Here is a 20,597-nt window from a genome sequence, read left to right as displayed (position 1 = left end):
ATACAACAGACCAGATAGATTTAATTGATATTTATAGGACATTCCATCCAAAAACAGCAGATTACACTTTCTTCTCAAGTGCTCATGGAACATTCTCCAGGAGAGATCACATCTTGGGTCACAAATCAAGCCTCAGTAAATTTAAGAAAATTGAAATCATATCAAGCATCTTTTCTCACCACAATGCTGTGAGATTAGAAATGAATTACAGGGAAAAAAACATAGAAAACACAAACATATGGAGGGTAAACAATACGTTACTAAATAACCAAGAGATCACTGAAGAAATCAAAGAAGAAATCAAAAACTACCTAGAGACAAACGACAATGAAAACACAATGATCCAAAACATATGGGATGCAGGAAAAGCAGTTCTAAGAGAGAAGTTTATAGCTGTACAAGCCTACCTCAAGAAACAAGAAAAATCTCAAATAAACAATCTAACCTTAAAGGAACCAGAGAAAGAAGAACAAACAAAACCCAAAGTTAGCAGAACGAAAGAAATCATAAAGATCAGAGCAGAAATAAATGAAATAGAAACAAAGAAAACAATAGCAAAGATCAGTAAAACTAAAAGTTGGTTCTTTGAGAAGATAAACAAAATTGATAAGCCATTAGCCAGACTCATCAAGAAAAAGAGAGGACTCAAATCAATAAAATCAGAAATGAAAAAGAAGAGGTTACAACAGACACCGCAGAAATACAAAGCATCCTAAGAGACTACTACAAGCAACTTTATGCCAATAAAATGGACAACCTGGAAGAAATGGACAAATTCTTAGAAAGGTATAACCTTCCAAGACTGAACCAGGAAGAAACAGAAAATATGAACAGACCAATCACAAGTAATGAAATTGAAACTGTGACTAAAAATCTTCCAACAAACAAAAGTCCAGGACCAGATGGCTTCACAGTTGAATTCTATCAAACATTTAGAGAAGAGCTAACACCTATCCTTCTCAAACTCTTCCAAAAAATTGCAGAGGAAGGAACACTCCCAAACTCATTCTATGAGGCCACCATCACCCTGATACCAAAACCAGACAAAGACACTACAAAAAAAGAAAATTACAGACCAATATCACTGATGAATATAGATGCAAAAATCCTCAACAAAATACTAGCAAACAGAATCCAACAACACATTAAAAGGATCATACACCACGATCAAGTGGGATTTATCCCAGGGATGCAAGGATTCTTCAATATACGCAAATCAATCAATGTGATACACCATATTAACAAATAGAAGAATAAAAACCATACGATCATCTAATAGATGCAGAAAAAACTTTTGACAAAATTCAACACCCATTTATGATAAAAACTCTCCAGAAGGTGGGCATAGAGGGAACCTACCTCAACATAATAAAGGACATATATGACAAACCCACAGCAAACATCATTCTCAATCGTGAAAAACTGAAAGCATTTCCTCTAAGATCAGGAACGAGACAAGGATGTCCACTCTCACCACTATTATTCAACACAGTTTTGGAAGTCCTAGCCACAGCAATCAGAGAAGAAAAAGAAATAAAAGGAACACAAATTGGCAAAGAAGAAGTAAAACTGTCACTGTTTGCAGATGACATGATACTATACATAGAGAATCCTGAAAATGCCACCAGAAAACTACTAGAGCTAATCCATGAATTTGGTAAAGCTGCAGGATATAAAATTAATGCCAAGAAATCTCTTGCATTCCCATACACTAATGATGAAAAATCTGAAAGAGAAATTATGGAAACACTCCCATTTACCATTGCAACAAAAAGAATAAAATACCTAGGAATAAACCTACTTAGGGAGACAAAAGATCTGTATGCAGAAAACTATAAGACACTGATGAAAGAAATTAAAGATGATACCAACATATGGAGAGATATACCATGTTCTTGGATTGGAAAAATCAACATTGTGAAAATGAGTATACTACCCAAAGCAATCTACAGGTTCAATGCAATCCCTATCAAATTACCAATGGCATTTTTTACGGAGCTAGAACAAATCATCTTAAAATTTGTATGGAGACACAAAAGACCCCGAATAACCAAAGCAGTCTTGAGGGAAAAAAATGGAGCTGGAGGAATCAGACTCCCTGACTTCAGACTATACTACAAAGCTACAGTAATCAAGACAATATGGTACTGGCACAAAAACAGGAACATAGTCAATGGAACAAGATAGAAAGCCCAGAGATTAACCCACGCACCTATGGTCAACTAATCTATGACAAAGCAGGCAAAGATATACAATGGAGAAGACAGTCTCTTCAATAAGTGGTGCTGGGAAAACTAGACAGCTACATGTAAAAGAATGAAATTAGAATACTCCCTAACACCATACACAAAAATAAACTCAAAATGGATTAGAGACCTAACTATAAGACTGGACACTATAAAACTCTTAGAGGAAAACATAGGAAGAATACTCTTTGACATAAATCACAGCAAGATCTTTTTTGATCCACCTCCAAGAGTAATGGAAATAAAAACAAAAATAAACAAGTGGGACCTAATGAAACTTCAAAGCTTTTGCACAGCAAAGGAAACCATAAACAAGACGAAAGGACAACACTTAGAATGGGAGAAAATATTTGCAAATGAATCAACGGACAAAGTATTAATCTCCAAAATATATAAACAGCTCATGCAGCTCAATATTAAAGAAACAAACACCCCAATCCAAAAATGGGCAGAAGACCTAAATAGACATTTCTCCAAAGAAGACATACAGACGGCCACGAAGCACATGAAAAGATGCTCAACATCACTAATTATTAGAGAAATGCAAATCAAAACTACAATGAGGTATCACCTCACTCCTGTTAGAATGGGCATCATCAGAAAATCTACAAACAACAAATGCTGGAGAGGGTGTGGAGAAAAGGGAACCCTCTTGCACTGTTGGTGGGAATGTAAATTGATACAGCCACTATGGAGAACAATATGGAGGTTCCTTAAAAAACTAAAAATAGAATTACCATATGACCCAGCAATCCCACTACTGGGCATATACCCAGAGAAAACCGTAATTCAAAAAGACACATGCACCCGAATGTTCACTGCAGCACTATTTACAATAGCCAGGTCATGGAAGCAACCTAAATGCCCATCAAAAGACAAATGGATAAAGAAGTTGTGGTACATATATACAATGGAATATTACTCAGCCATAAAAGGGAACGAAATTGAGTCATTTGTTGAGACGTGGATGGATCTAGAGACTGTCATACAGAGTGAAGTAAGTCAGAAAGAGAAAAACAAATATCGTATATTAATGCATGTATGTGGAACCTAGAAAAATGGTACAGATGAGCCGGTTTGCAGGGCAGAAGTTGAGACACAGAAGTAGAGAATGGACATATGGACACCAAGGGGGGAAAACTGCGGTGGGGTGGGGATGGTGGTGTGCTGAATTGGGCGATTGGGATTGACATGTATACATTGATGTATATAAAATTGATGCCTAATAAGAACCTGCAGTATAAAAAATCAAACAAAGAAAACAACTAATACTAAACTTTCATTGGGTTATTTGTATGGAAATATGTTAATATAAATGTTTCAGACATTACATGAAATTTCTAAAAATCTTATATATGTATTTGTATGGAAATATGTATGCAAATATGTTAATATAAATGTTTCAGACATTACATGAAATTTCTAAAAAAAAAAAAAAAAAAACTAAAAATAGAATTACCATATGATCCAGCAATTCCAGTACTGGGCATATACCCAGAGAAAACCATAATTGAAAATGACACATGCAACCCCAATGTTCATTGCAGCACTATTTACAATAGCCAGGACATGAAAGCAACCTAAATGCCCATCTACAGACGAATGGATAAAGAAGATGTGGTACATATATACAATGGAATATTACTCAGCCATAGAAAGGAACGAAATTGAGTCATTTGTTGAGATGTGGATGGATCTAGAGACTGTCATACAGAGTGAAGTAAGTCAGAAAGAGAAAAACAAATATCGTATATTAATGCATGTATGTGAAACCTAGAAAAATGGTACAGATGAACCGGTTTGCAGGGCAGAAGTTGAGACACAGATGTAGAGAATAAATGTATGGACACCAAGGGGGGAAAGCCACGGGGGGCTGGGGATGGTGGTGTGCTGAATTGGGCGATTGGGATTGACATGTATACACTGATGCGTATAAAACTGATGAGTAATAAGAACCTGCTGTATAAAAAAATAAATAAAACAAAATACAAAATTAAAAAAAAAAACTAACCTAAAAAACAAAAAACAAAACAAAAACCTCCTAGCAAACAAAAGTCCAGGACAGGACAGCTTCTCTGGTGAATTCTGCCAAATATTCAAGAATTAATACCAATCCTTCTAAAACTCTTCCAAAAAAGCAGAAGAGATAAGACTTCAAAACTAATTTTAAGTGGTCAGCATTACCTTGATACCAAAATCAGACAAGGATGCCACAACAAAAGAAAATTACAGGCCAATACCCCTGATGAATATGGATGCAAAAATCCTTAACAAAATATTAGCAAACTAGATTCATCAATACATGAAAAGAATCATACACCATAATTCAGTGGGATTTATTCCAGTGATGCAAGGATGGTTCAACATCTGCAAATCAATGTTATATACCACGTTAACAAAATGAAGGATAAAAACCATGATTATCTCATTAGATGCAGAAGAAGCATTTAAGAAAATTCAACATTTATGATAAAAATTCTCTGCAAAGTGGGTATAGAGGGAATGTACCTCAACATAATAGAGGCCATATATGACAAGCCCACAGGTAACATCATACTCAACAGTGAAAAGCTGAAAGCTTTTCCTGTAAAATCAGGAACAAGACAAGGATGCCCATTCTCACCACTTTTATTCAACACAGTATTGGAAGTCCTAGCCAGAGCAATTAGGCAAGAAAAAGAAATAAAAGGCATCCAAATTAGAGAAAAAGAAATAAAATTGTCAGTATTTGCAAATAACATGGTGTTATAAATAGAAAACCCTAAAGACTCCACAAAGAAACTGTTAGAACTAATAAACAAATTCAATAAAGTTTCAGGAAACAAAATCAACATACAAAAATCTACTGCATTTCTATACACTAATAACAAACTATCACAAAGAGAAATTAAGAAACAAATCCCATTTACAATTGCATGAAAGAGAATAAAATACCTAGGAAAAAATTTAACCGAGTAGGTAATGGACCTGTACACTGAAAACTATAAGACATTGATGTAAGGAATTAAAGAAGACACAAATAAATGGAAAAATATTCTTTGATCACGAATTAGAAGAGCATTGTTAAAATATCCACACCATCCAAAGCAATGTACAGAGTCCATGCAATCTCTATAAAAATTCCAATGGTATTTTTCACAGAAATTGAACAAATGATCCTAAAATTTGTATGGAATCACAAAAGTCCCTAAGTAGCCAAAGCAATCTTGAGAAATAAAAGCAAAGCTGGAGGCATCACACTTTCTAAATTTAAACTATTTAAAAAATAACAAGTCTTGGGAAAGATATGAACAGAAGGGAACCCTTGTGCTCTCTGGGTGAGAATGTAAATTGGTGCAGCCACTATGGAAAACAGTATGGAGGTTCCTCAAGATAGACCTACTGTATGATACAGCAATTCCACCCCTGGGTATTTATTCCACCACGCCCCCAAATGAAAACACTAAGTTGAAAAGAGATATATATATGCACTGCTATGTTCAGTCCAGCATTATGTACAATAGCCAAGATATGGAACCTAAGTGGCCTTTGATGAGTGAATGGATAAAGAAGATGTGACACTGAGACACACACACACAGTGGAATATTGCTCAGTCATTAAAAAAAAAATCTTGCCATTTGTGACAACAGGAATGGACCTTGAGTGCATTATGCTAAGTGAAATAAGTCAGAGGAAGAAAAATACTGTACGATGTCACTTTTATGTGGAATCAAAAGAAAAAACTGAGCTCACAGATACAGAGAACAGATTGGCGATTGCCAAATGTGGAGAAGCTGGGGTGGGGCAGGGCGGGGCGGGGGTGGTGGGTGAAAAGGATGAAGAGGACAAAAGGTACAAACTTTCAGTTATACAATAAATAAGTCAGGGGATGTAATGTACAGATTGGCGACTATAGTTAATACTGTACTACATATTTAAAAGTTACTTTATACAATAAATAAGTCAGGGGATGTAATGTACAGACTGGTGACTATAGTTAATACTGTACTGCATATTTAAAAGTTACTAAGAGACCGGCCAACCCATCAGCAGCTGGCGGCGGTCTCGAGGGGAGGCGCCGTGCTGCTCCCTGCGAGCTGGTCCCGCGGCCAGGCGGGTAGCTGGCCTGAGGGCGCGGTGCCATGAAGCTGTACAGCCTAAGGGTCCCGTACAAAGGCGATGCCAAGGCGGTGCTGCTCAAAGCCGCGTACGACGTGTCCTCCTTCAGCTTCTTCCAGAGGTCCAGCGTTCAGGAATTCATGACCTTCACAAGTCAACTGATTGTGGAGCGCTCCTCAAAAGGCAGCAGAGCTTCTGTCAAAGAACAAGAATATCTGTGCCATGTCTAAGTGAGAAACGACAGTCTGGTGGGAGTGGTCATTGCTGACAGTGAATACCCATCCCGGGTGGCGTTTACCTTGCTGGAAAAGGTACTAGACGAATTCTCCAAGCAGGTCGAAAGGACAGACTGGCCAGTTGGATCCCCCGATACCATCCAGTACGCAGGCCTGGACGGTCACCTAAGTAGATACCAGAACCCCCGAGAAGCTGACCCGATGACTAAAGTGCAGGTTGAACTAGATGAGACCAAAATCATCCTGCACAATACCGTGGAGTCTTTGTTAGAGCGAGGCGAGAAGCTAGATAACCTGGTGTCCAAATCCGAAGTGCTGGGAATACAGTCTAAAGCCTTGTATAAAACGGCCTGGAAACAAAACTCGTGCCGTGCAATCATGTGACAGCAGGTGGCAGAGGCCCCTGAGCTGGAACATCACCGTCATTCATATCGCAACAGCAGCCCCCAGGAAGCAGAGCCGCTGTGGAAAGACCCGAGTGGGACAGACTCAACTTTGGCTTTGGAGCTCCTGGGAGGAACTGAAGGGTGGACGGGACCTGGCAGTGGGGAATGTTCAAATTCACATGTCTAGTAATTTGAGGCCCCCTAAAACTGTATTTTTGGGGCCAAATGAAACCATAAAGCTCAGTGACTCCCGTTTAAAAAAAAGAAAAGTTACTAACAGAATAGATCTTAAAAGTTCTCATCACAAGAAAGAAAAATTTTGTAACTATGTGTAGTGTTGGATGTTAACTAGGCTTATCATTTTGCCAGTATACACAATTATCAAATCATTATGCTGTATACCTGAAACTAATATAAAGTTTCACATCAATTATACGTCAATAAATAAAAGGAATGACCTTTGCCTCTTTTAAAATTAAGTTTTTTTTAAAGCTACTTGCTTTTTTTTTTTAATAGTAATCTTTATTTATTTATTTATTTTTATATTTATTTTTGGCTGTGTTGGGTCTTCGTTTCTGTGTGAGGGCTTTCTCTAGTTGCGGCGAGCGGGGGCCACTCTTCATTGCGGTGCGCGGGCCTCTCACTATCGCGGCCTCTCTTGTTGCAGAGCACAGGCTCCAGATGCGCAGGCTCAGTAGTTACGGCTCACGGGCCCAGCTGCTCCGCGGCATGTGGGATCTTCCCAGACCAGGGCTCGAACCCATGTCCCCTGCATTGGCAGGCAGATTCTCAACCACTGCACCACCAGGGAAGCCCTAAAATTAAGTTTTGTACACTATGCTTATGTAATAAAACAGATTCCATAGTCCTTCTCCCACCAATTTTGTCACTTAAAAACATGCTCAAGATTATAAGATAATTCAGTTAAGAGATTTTTTTTGATGGGGGAGGTTTCTTGTAAATTCAAGTCAGGAAAAGCTACAAATGAGTGCAGAAATCAGTTGTGATAAATTAGAGGAATAACTAGAACCTACTTGCCACGAGTAAAAAGAAAAAAAACCCCAGAGATAAGACACTGATAACACAAGCTAAATTATGACCATAAATAAAGTTTTCCTGGCACACAGCTACACTCATTCACTCAAATATTGTGTGTGTCTGCTGTGGTGCCAGGACAGAATTGATTATAGTTGCGATGGAGACCATATGGCCTCCAAAGCCACAAATATTTACCATGTGGCCCTTCACAGAAAAAGTTCACTGATTTCTGTCACAGGTTGTGGGTTTGTTTAATAAATGTTAATGGTTTGTAAAGGCTCCTGTAAGAATCAAACACATAAAAATTACATACCAGCAGCAGACTCTTCCCTAACAGAAGAATGTGTGGTTTTTCACACCATTACTGAAATAACTGTATCCTAAGCAAACACTCACCTTGGCCATCAACTTTTTTCTCAGGAAAGTACCTACAGCACTTACAGCTTAGAGCAGTATAACTGCCCGGTATTTCTTTCAAGATAAACTAGTTGCAAAATATACTTCTAGGCCACACATGTAGTCACTTAAAACACCATTTATAAGCTTCCAGTTGTGGAGGTCATAAGCACAAATGGACAGCTCAGCTGGGTCTCTGCTCAGGGTCTCATGAAGGCTGAAATCAAGGTGTGGCTACGCTTGGCTCTTATCTGGAGGCTCTGGGAAAAAACCTGCTTCCCAGCTCATTTAGGCTGCTGATAGTATCCAGGTCCTTGCATGAGGTTCCCATTTTCTTACTGTCTATCAGCTGGGGCCACTCCATGCTCTTAAAGGCCACCTGTATTCATGTGGCGCCTCTGTCTTCAAAGCCAACAGCAGCATGTCCTTCTCACGCTTCAAATCTCTCCGACTTCCACTTCTGCCACCAGTCAGAGAAAACGCTTTGCTTTTAAAGGGCTCATATGATTATGCTAGGCCCACTCAATAGTTTATCTTAAGGTCAACTGATTACTAACCTTAAGTACATCTGCAAAAACCCCTTTGCCAGGTAAGATAACATAATCACAGGAATGATGTCTCATATTCACAGGTGAGGGAATTAGACAAAGGGTCACTGGGGGGTCATCTTAGAATTCCACCTCCCACACAGTGTTTTGGGTGAAGTTGATCCTGATTTGCAAATCTGGGAAAACTAAATTCCTACCTGTTGAATGGGAGAAAGTGTCAGCAACCCCTCATTAAATTCAAAGGTTCAAAAATCAGGCAAACAAAATTGGCTCCCAACCACAGGCAGGCTGAAGTTCTCCTATGTGAATTGAATATATTTTTTTTGGAGCGGGGAAGGTTACAAAAATGTGTTTCCTCATGTCCTGAATAATTACTTATTAGCTACCAACAACTAATTGTCAAACCAGGGTTAATCAGGTCTCTTGTGTACCTGAACACAGAATTAACCCAATGCTGTGAGGCAACTGAGCTTCCTTCTCAAGGCTCCAGGGAATAAATTTAAAATGGTCCTCTAGCAACAAATCACCAAGAGAATTAAAGCCTGCTCATTCATCATCTCTCAGCTACCTCAACTCCCCAGGACAATGTGTGTCCAGTCTGTTAGACAATGGTTTCTTTTGAAGTGTTCTTTTAAGCACTTTTCTTATTCAGAATATTCCATATCAGCTTTACCTCCCATTGAAGACATGAACACCAGAGTGAGCTCAATGGTGCTCTAGTAGAAGAAAAATGAAATAACTGATTTAGGCATAGATTTATTACTCTAAAAAGAGAATTCAATATATCTATTTATGAACAGAAATTATTGGTGCAGATTAGAAGCATATGGCATAAAGACTGGGGGATAGTTTTGCCAGCATTTCTACCTCGGAGGTAGTAGTATCAATTCTATCTATCAGCTCTTGAACATTTCCTACCATGCTTGGAATGGCTTTTCTGAATTAAGTGGAAAATGAACTGTGTTCCTCCTTTGTTTAAGCCAGGAAGTAGTAATGCTGGAAATACACTTTAAGTGACTGTGAGACTTTTTCATTCCAGTTACATGCCGAGATCACATTTCTTTCTGTAGAAACTTAGAAAATATATTGGAAGATAATGGAAAATTTATATAGAGATATGCACATATCTACATATCATATGTGCACTATATATAAATATGCACTTTGTCTTAGAAACTGTGATGGATATTTTCTGTTTGTCCCTCTAGATCCCTCCCTACCCTTGTCCCACCAGCCCTCTGCCCTAAAAAATGACATAGGCTCCCTTAACCCTTAGGCTTCTGGTTTGGTTAAGCCAAAGGGAAGGCATCATTTGTTGATGCTTTATACTCCTCCTTATCCTTATTAGCTTGTATAACTAATCTGACTGAAAGGACAGCGTCTTTTACTGTTTGGGGACAGATCCAATCTGGGATGAGCCCACAGAGCTAAGCCCAGTCCTGTGTGCTCTATGCTGTACAGCTCTGTCTGCTATATTTATTTAATGTGTTTATTTAATGAATCTTTAAACAGTCCTCATTCTGAGCCAGACACTGCTCTAATATTTTGTAAATATTAGCAATTTTCATAATTACCCCGAGAGGCAGATGTTATGGTCATCCCCATTTTATAGATGAAACTGAAGTACAGAGAGGTTCAGTGACTTGAGAACAAACTAGTAAGGGGAGGAGCCAGGACGTGAACTGAGCCTCTGCTCTCAAGCACTGTGTTCGGTTGCCAGTCACGAAAAGTAGTGTCATCAAAACAAAAAGCTTTGGTTGGGATGGGTGAGTGACTGTGTCATTGCCCCAATGTTGACCTTCAACATGTTGTTAGATAAGAATAAGCTAGAAAATAGATTTTAGGGAGAAAAAACGATAACATAAACATACTCAGAGTTACTCTAAGTATTTAACAAACCTCAGCTGGGTATGTACCGCATATTCTTGCTGTTCCATGTTCTACAATCCTACATATAGCAAATACTACCAGTCGGTCTCCATTGTAAAATACACAAAAAACAATAACAATAACTTCTCATATCCTGAAATATCATTTCATTGTCCCAGTAGCGCTAAAATGTATGAGAAAACAGGTCTGAAATATTTTGAAATAACATTAATAGAGCTATATCTGCAACATCAAAAGACTATGCAGGTGGTGTTGTCGCTCAGTCACAGAAGATTTATGGTCTAAACATGGAGAATAAGCATGTGTAATGTGCAGCTGCCACATAAGAATTTGGTCGTTAACGAGCTCAAAGCAACACAACAAAGAGATATTCAGTCAGCAAAAAAACTGTCTGCTCAAATGTCAGCAAAAAGAAATCCCTAGAGATGACAACTGTACAGTTTAGAATCCACTATTAAATAATTTTAATTCATTGTATAAAGGCATTAGAAAATTTAATATTTAATACTGAACATTTTTTCTTACGTTACAAAAGAAAAATGCAAACTTTACATAATTACCAAAAATACATACTTGCTTAAATGCTAGACATGGTACCAGAATCATGATGGCAGTAATCTGTGGGAGTAGGAAGAAAATAATGAACATCTGCTGTGCCAGTAACTGGACTAGGTGCTTTTCATATTTTTAATTTTTAAAAAATTTCATGTGAGCTGTATAATAGCACCGAGAAGTGGGTTTGCTCCCTGCAATTTACAGATGAGAAAACTGTGACTCAGGTTAACTAAATGCTCCAAATTGCTGTGAGACATGGTGGTGAACAGACCATAACACAGGTCGTTGGATTCCTCCGAGCCTGGTAATCTTTTCACTGATTTGCTCATTGTCTCCTGATGAAAATCCACCTGAATTCCAGAGCCTACTGTATTTACTTTAGGTATTAACTTTACCTAAAAATTAATTAATTTTTGACTATCTTCACTGCACTAAAATCACCATCAATAAACAAATGTATATACTTAATACCAAAAGTTGAAGCTAAAATAAGAGCTCAGAATTTAAAAATCAAGAGCCTCTCATAATTTTCATTGTGATAACTGTAGATGTACCAAAAAAGTACAAAGAATAATACCAACATCTGTGTCCTCATTATTCTGATAAAGAAATAAAACTGCCAATTAAGAAACCCCCTAAAAGTGTGCACCTCCTCAACTGCAGTCCATTCCAAGTAACCACTACCCTGAATTTATCACAGATTTCTTTACATTTTTACTGTACACTATTTCTAAGCAACAAAATACTGTTTTCCACATTTAAATTTTATATAACTAGCATCATGCTATATATTTTTCTGTTCTTGTTTTTTGTACTCAACATTACATTAATAAATTTCACTCATGTTGACATCTATACCCCTAATTCATGCATTTCTCATAGTATTAAATTTTTTTTTTAATACTGAGAATATTTTGAGATGTTTTCTGTTTGTATGAGTCTGATTACATGAAATGACTAACTCCAATATCTTTCTGAACCATCTAGCCAGAACACAGCTGAAAGGCAAAACATGTCTGTATACATTCCAGCTCTTTAGTTTTAAGGGATCCATCCCCTTTGGCCCGCCTTCAGAACCCAACAACTACTTTTAGGTATCTGGCTAAATTCTAGCTCAAGTTGGTAAAGGCATATGTGTGTATTCACTGAAGCACTGTTTAGAAGAGTAACAGTATCTACTAATGGGGGCATGGTTAAGGAAATTATGGTACCTCCATACTATGGAACATAACACAAACATGAAAATGAATGAGAGAGCTATACATACTCTGGTGGTTTAAAACATATCCACAAATTCTTTGATATGCTTCCCTTCAAAAGGTGAAGTCTAATTTCACTTCCCTTGTATGTGGACCTAACTTAGAAACTTGCTTCCAGCAAAGAATATGGCAAAATGATGTAACTTCGGAGGCTAGGTCAGAAAAAGGATTGCTTCTACTTGGCTCTCTCTAGGATCTAGTGAATCTCTAAGATGGCTCATTCTTGGGGAAGCCTGTTACCATGTTGTGAAGATCCTCAAGCAACCCTATAGAGAGAGGAACTGAGGCCTCCTGCCAACAGCCTGTCTGTAAGTTTGTTCACCTTAGAAGTAAAGCCTTCAGCCCCACTCAAGCCTCCAGTACTGCAACCTCAAATCTACCTCCAGCTAAGTGCCCAGCTAAGCTGCTACTGAACTCCTGACTCACAGACACTGAGGTAATAAATATAGTCAAACCACTAAGTTCTGGGGTTCTGCTATGTAGCAATAACCAATAATGTACTGACACAAAAAGCTCAACGGTTTGGTCAAAAAAGCAAGTTGCAGACCATTATGTGCCTATCTCATATATTCATACCAGTAAATAGTGATTATTTCTAGGGAGTTGTTGAGAAGGAAAGGGAGGGTGGGATCAGATCTTTTTTATTTTATACGCTTTTGCATTGTTTGAAAGATTAAGTGCATGCATTAGTAATTTCTAAAAATGCTTAAAAACTTACAAGATTTAAAAAATTAATATGAAATTTTAAGCCAATTGAGATTAAAAAAAAATTTCCTCTCACCCCTTGTTAAAGAGAAGAACAAAATTATTTTAATTTTAGACATACTGCCAGCAAGTTCTATTATGTGGTTTCCTAGTTGACTGCTGATTAAAAGCAAATTGAGAGAGGAGTGGGCTATTGGAGGGAAGCATAATGACAATACAAAGACATGACAGTTGAGTCTGTTACAAAAAAGGAGAAGCTAAAATAAGCCATCTGAAGCCACTCAAGTGTAGGAACAAAGACCCCTATGTATCCTCTGAGAATGTAACTGTTTCACAAGACTATGATTATAAAAACAATATTTATAAGGCAGTGAATAGTTTATGAAGTATTCCATGTACCAAATTTTATCTTATCCCACAATAAACCTTGAGGCATATAAAAGTATTTTTACTGCCATTTTATAGATCTGGAAACAAAGCCAGGAAGTGAATGGAGCCAAGGCACAGAGCTCCTGAATTCCATTCTGAGTTCGAACTTGATTACACAGATAATGCTATTTATCTGATACTGAGAAGGGAGAGGGTCAAGCTTGTAGATGTGGGACCCCAAGTCACTACAGCCAGAACGGGTGCTCCCTCCTGACCATCCAACTCTGCACGGACTGCATGCTCACCAGCAACCTTTTCAGAAACAGTCTTGGGGAAAGACAAACCTTCTTATCAGGGGTTTCTGGGAAACGCTGGAGGCAGAAAATCTGTTTGCTGAAACTGTAGAAGTGGTAATGAAGAAAATTCTAATTTGTATCAATTAGTATTCTCAAGATGGTAGAATATGTGTTTAATTATCTGTCAATCAATCGCTTGAGATTTTGAAGAGGCAGCCAGGTATGTTAGAAAGAAACCCAGGCTTTTGCCATCAACCACTCCTGTGCTTAAATGGTTGTGCAGTTACTTTCTAAGTATACAACTTTTCCTCACCTCTAAAATAGGGAAAATAATACTTAGCTCATCTGGTTATCGTGTGGAATTCAGTAACAAGCGTGAAATACCTGCAAAATGCTTGGCAGCAGCATTATGTTCAAACAGTATCTACCATTTTTAGCACCACCACCCTCATTTTACAACAGGGAAGGTACAACTAAAGACAGCCTGGACCACCTTTCCAGCACAGACCCATTCCTTTCCCCACTCCTTTCCTCACATCGTGTCCTCCAATGACAAATCTGTTTCTTCCTCACTCCATCTCTGAATGTCACATCCACTCAGACCTAGTTCAAGTGCTATTTCCTTCAAGGTTTTCCTAACTGAAAGTAAATCTCTCCCTCTTCTGAGTGCACGTTTCTACTATACTTAGCATATTTTTTTATTATAGCTATTTTTGTTCTTATTTAAGTATCATGAGGGCAGTGTCTATATCCAGTTGGGCTCTATAGCTCTCACAAAACCTGGCACACTGCCCGACACATTAGGTTCAGAATGAACATTTGCTGAGTGGATATAACAAAAGAATACCAGAGGCTTATGTAGCAGAATTAACATTGAACTTTGATAGGAAGGTCAGCTAAATTTTTATAGCTTTGAGTCTAAGTTACTATAGCAACCTATTAGAATTCTGACTTCTCCACTCTTGAGCACTGTATTTGGATCGTTCTTAACAATAATAATAGTTAACATATACATAGTGTTTATTATGTGCCAGGCACTGTTCTAAGAGCCTTACATGTATTAACTCACTTAATCCTCACAACAACCCTATAAAGAAGTACTAGAAGAAAACTGAGGCACAGAGATTTTAAGGTCATATCATAATTCCTTTCCCTCTAACTGTGTAAGAAAAACAAAGACCAATGAAAACTCAGATTGGTAAAAATAAGAGCCAACAATTTAAAAAAGCTATAATGGCCAAAGAGAATTTATTATGTCTTGTAACACTCCTCAGTTTACCTCAGTCAATCTTCATAAAACCCCTGTGGGTTGGAATTAGTTCTATGCCTTATTTTCCATTCTTCCCCTATTCATATTTTAATGGATATTATTGATAATATTTATATTCTCCTCAAGGTAAAATAAGTTTCTACTATCTAACATCCATAATCAATTTCCACTGATCTACCTAAACACTTATAGTTACTTCTAATTAAATAGTGTCAATGTCAAGCAAAATTGTCTCCCAATCTCTAGGCACTGGACTTCCCAAGGGACTTAACTTTGCCTGAGGTCAACTGCTTTGCAGCTAACTAGTAGATGGACAAAGCACGTATAAGAGATTTTAAAACAGAACAAAAATGTATTTAACCAAAACCCTGTCCTGAGTAGAAAATAATGCAGGATCAATTTCTTTATAATAATTTATCCCTACTTAAAGAGGTTGCTGTGTAAGTTTTAGCGATCTCAAGGAAGTTATAAATCTGTCTTTGACTTCATAATAATGTAAAACCCCAGAAAAGTTTACACCCAAAGGTATACAAGGATATTGGTATGCCTTTTGTTGCTGTTGTTTAACACTGAGCAAATTTACTTACTAGGATATGACGATAAAGACTGAATGAGCATGTGGCTTAATGTTTACAAAGGCTGTTTCATTTCCCACTTATTGATCAAAATACATGGCTGGCTAATACATTCACAATTAGAAAACTTCTATTTGGTTTAGGGATAGCCCAACTACCATAGAATAGCAAATAACTGAGGTATATGCCCATTCACAAAACTTTTTATTAACTGAACAGCAAGCTGTGGATAAAAAGTTTTGTGTCTGGGCATATGCATCGGTTACTTGCTATTCTATAGTAGTCAGGATGTCACCAAGCCAAACAGAAGTTTTCTAACTGTGAATGTATTACTGTCTACTGTGGGACAATTTAAGTTGCAGAATTAAGTTGCAGGGTTTTGGTTTCTTGCAAGTTCTCTTTTCACAACCTTTAGTCTGTGGTTGGAACACACTACACGTATCTTATCCACCCTCTATATCTAGCTAGTGTGCTGAAAAACACTAGTATTCAGTTGGCTTAATGTCCCAAACAGTATATGCTTTTTCCCTGTAAAGGTTGGATTATGTACCTCAGGGAAGGAGGCTCAGTCCTTCTTGGCAGCTGTTTTCCTTAAGGCTGCTCAACTCCTCCCTCTTCCTCTAGGCACGGATGTGTGTCCCCACCCTTTTCCTCATGAACTTGAGGGCCCACTTGTCCTTGGAAACCTTGACAGTCCCATGTGTACACTACTCACACAGAGCGAAACCATATACCTCTGGGATTAGTCCAGCACAAACTGAGTGTGCTTGGCCACCTTGTGGTCCTTGCTGAGGTCCGTGGCCATGGGGTAGCACAGAGTAATGACCACTGCTCTTCAATGGCTGCTGCAGCAGAAGGTTGAATTAAATTAACACATTTAAATTAATTCTTGTTCCCTGGGTTTTTTGATTGTATTTAGTTTCACGAAAGCCACCCCAGGTCCCTGCTGAAGTAGTACATGCCCAAGAACTATGAGGAACAAGCGGAAGGGTAGAAGTGGTAGAGAAGGAATAGGGTGGGTATAAATTCTAAGGAAACAGACTTTAAATGTAAGCAATCTGTCAGTCCATTCAGGAAGACAAAGAATATTTTCTCTACGTTGAGATGTAGAAAAGAAGAATATACATATACCTTTTGAGAATTATCATGATAACTTTCTGGCAAGACATACTTCTAGTGTAAGAACTTGCTGGAAAAAAAAAAAGAAAAGCAAACAAGAAAAGTGGTTCTAGAATCTTTTTACTCCATATCAGAAATTCCTGGTCATCTGGACAATTTACAAAGCTAAATGAAAATGATACTCTGAAATTCATGGGAAATGGTCCCTCTCCACCAAAGTGGCATAATTTTTTCCCCACAGCTCACATATGAATACAAAGCTGACAAGAGATGTTTCTGAAGAGAAATACCAATAACTATTGGCCACTTACTCTGGTCGGGCAAAATCATTACTGCTGATTGTGGCTATGTGATGTAGTGAACATCTACTGTTTATTCCCTGTCCAGCTCCTGATCCTCATTTTTTGTAACAGTTTCCACTCTTCCTTAGAGACGCATCCCTCACATTCCATGTAGTTTGGAGGGACTGTCAATGGGTGGGCAAGTGATTCAAATTAGGCCAATCAGACTCTCCCAGGAATCTGAAACTCGAGCAGTGTACACTAGGATGGAAAACAGTTGACAGTCATTTTAATGGCAACTCCCTAAAGATATTTTCTGTTCACTCTTGCCCTTGAAATCCCTAGGACGAGGTCTAGTTGTTCAATTCTTTCTCTTTGATTTTGTGAGTGACCCCATTTGTGTCCAACAATTTCTTATTTGCCTAAGTTAGCTAGAGTTGGTTTCTGTTGCTTGCAACCAAATACTTTTAACAACATGAAAACTAAATCTGTGGCGATGTCTACTTTATTCTTCCTGTTCTTTCTCTTCATAAACAAGTTTATCATTTCTCTTCAGTTTTTTCTTTTTCCTTTCCAACAGAATGTACTTTTCAACTTGTGCCAGCAGGAAGATTACACAAGCTATTTATTGAAAGGCAAGCTCTGGTGTGTAAACTGCAAGCTTCTAAAATTAGACTTTTCTCTTTGAAATGGACTTTGACACCCCTCTATGAACCTTTGACTCTAAGCTAACAAACATGAAAACATGAATGCCTGTGTCTGTGTGCTATAATGCTACTATACTTATGCCAAGCCAACTAGACTATAAGTCTTGACTGTAAACTGTTATAATCATAGCATTCAACTAAGCAGAAGTTTTACATCTCATACATAGCACCTTTTACTGGTAAGCTAGTATGGATTTCAGATGCAGCTAGACTCACCGAATTTACAGGGACTTAGCATCATATAAAGCACTTAGTCTAAAGATTTTATTCTGGGTCAGTGTGATCTAGAGCCTAGTTATAAACAGAATCATTCTCAATCAAACCTAACATGAAGAGAGATTAACCTCTTTACAGAGATGGCAACACATACATTGTACATGTGATGCCAAGTCTCATCAATACAACTATGCAATACAACTAAGCACGTATTATCCTTGGTGTGTCAGAATTACTACGGATTGCTGAATCTCAAGGCTACTTTGTGAAACAGAAGCTTTGTGAATAAAAAGAAAGAAGTCATGGCAAAACTTGGATTATACAACAACTCTTACAAGAAAATTTAATACCTAGGACAATTAAACTCAATTGAAAAAATTAGAAACTGAACACTTTCTCCTCTCTGGTAAGTTTAGGCATTCACTGAAGAACTATATAGTACTTTTTGGTTTATAATTTTCACATATAATTAAGCATTAGCATAGCTGCCAGAACAAATAGGTTAAATAAGCAAAAGAAAAAAAATCATACAACTAAGGGAAAGACAAGTGACGTTTCCTGCTGACATCTTCTAAATCCTATGGTTTCTCCATGATAAACCCCCGAGAAGTTGGATAGTTGACTTTCCTTCGGAGGGAGACTCCACAGAGACTTTCATTTTTCACCTCTGCCCTTGGACCTTCTGTTGCCTCAATCTGGAGTGTCCTGTTCTTCTCCTGGTGAGCTCCTATGGGTCTGGCAAAGCTGGTGACTTGTTCTTGTTTCCTCACTGGGTCTTGAGAACACACATCACATGGTGCTGGTCACTCTCGTTCATGACCACAGAGCATGATCTTGACAAGAGCAAGGATTCCCTTCTTTCACTGTTGTATCCTGAGTCTAGCAGTGTTCCTGGGACTTGGGAGCCACACATTAATTGTTTACTAGATGTAAAAAGACAGCTTCTCATCTATGAGAGGAAGCGGATCAATAAGATCCACATTTTGAAAATTTTAAAATTCACCCCTCCCTTTACTTAGAAGTATTTGTATTCTTCCTTTTCCTGAAATTCTAAAAGTAGTACATGTTGATGAAAAACAATTCAAACAGCAGTGACTGCATATTTGCATATACTAAGAAACTATTCAGAGTGACATCACCAAGATGGCAACATAGAACATTCCTGACTTCACTCCCCTTCACAAGAAGAACTAACGATGACTATTCACTGACAAGACACCACTGAGAATCCAAGAATACGAGGGTGAGGCTAAAGCACCCCCCCGCACCACAGAGACCAAGACAGACCGCATTAGAAGGGCACTGCCCCTCCCCTGGACAGCACAGCACCATGCCAGGAGGTTCCCCTGCATCTACAGTTCCTTTAAGGGTAAAGAGAGCCCAGGGTGGACATCCAGCTCCCACATTTTGTGGGTAGCTTCTTGGGAGCCCCCACCCCAGTCTTGTCCCCTGGGGACTGCAGGAGAATCTGTGGGGCTTGACCACTGAGCACCTGATTGTGATGAAGAAGGGGGAAGGGGCTTGCAATAAGCGGCACTAGGATCTTGGTAGACCAAGTCCCTGCCTGCGCACCCAACTAGTAATCCCAACTAGCGGCTCTGCTCATCTGCAGAACCAAGTAGGGGCAGTCTGACTAGGGAACTCAGTGGCGTGCAGGTCTGCACGCCTCAGACGAAGAGATTTGCTGGCCCTGGAGCCTGGTCTCCATCCGTTCCCAGGCAGTGGGGCTGAATCATACTGGGTCTACAGCTGAGTGTAGCTCCTGGTCCCTCCAGACCAGAAAGCCTGACAGGGAAAACCTGCAGGTGCTTGCCCTCCCCCCATACCCAGGCAAGAGAGCTGAGTCATAGTCCTGCCCACTGAAGCGTGAAGCTCCCAGCCCTACCCAGGAGCCTCTGACAAGAACGCCTGGAAATAGCTGAGCAGTCAGAGCTGGCAGTCAGAGCTGGTAGTCTGCAGAGCAAAGCAAGTGGCCCCGTTTGGCCAGGGAGCTTGGGAAACAGGTGGCTTGAGTCAAGACCACAAACAGCCTTACCAGCCTTGGAGCTGGTTCTCCCACACTGTGCCTGGGTAGGAAAACTAATTTGTAGCCCTGACTATTACTGAATACAGCCTTCAGCCCATCTCACCAGAGCACATGGGAAGCTGTGTGGCCCATCCAACAGCCTTGCTTACTGTTACTTGTCATTTGCTTACAGTGACACCTGAATAAAGAGCACAGCCAGTTGCTCTATCTGGCCAGAGGATTCAGTGTACAGTCTTGCCTGATTCAGGTTCCTAAACAACAAGCTGTGTAGGCCCTGGGACCCATTTTACTACCACATCAGGGCAGAGAAGCTAACTCATAGCCCCATCTACTTCTGAATGTAGTACCCAGTCTGGACTGTCTACTAGGACTGCCAGAGA

At 38.9% G+C, this 20,597-nt stretch overlaps 1 protein-coding gene and 1 pseudogene across 1 annotated transcript in view; one reads left to right on the top strand and one right to left on the bottom strand.

Moving 5' to 3' along the window:
* TMEM123 (transmembrane protein 123) overlaps positions 1-20,597 on the bottom strand; it is a 77,461-nt gene that overhangs the window by 21,360 nt on the left and 35,504 nt on the right. The gene's annotated exons all lie outside the window — the stretch shown is intronic.
* Positions 6,369-6,965, top strand: LOC132369694 (synaptobrevin homolog YKT6-like; annotated as a pseudogene).

This window comes from Balaenoptera ricei, chromosome 8 (assembly GCF_028023285.1).
Source record: "Balaenoptera ricei isolate mBalRic1 chromosome 8, mBalRic1.hap2, whole genome shotgun sequence".
NCBI lineage: Eukaryota > Metazoa > Chordata > Mammalia > Artiodactyla > Balaenopteridae > Balaenoptera > Balaenoptera ricei.
This window is presented reverse-complemented; position numbering and strand designations above follow the sequence as displayed.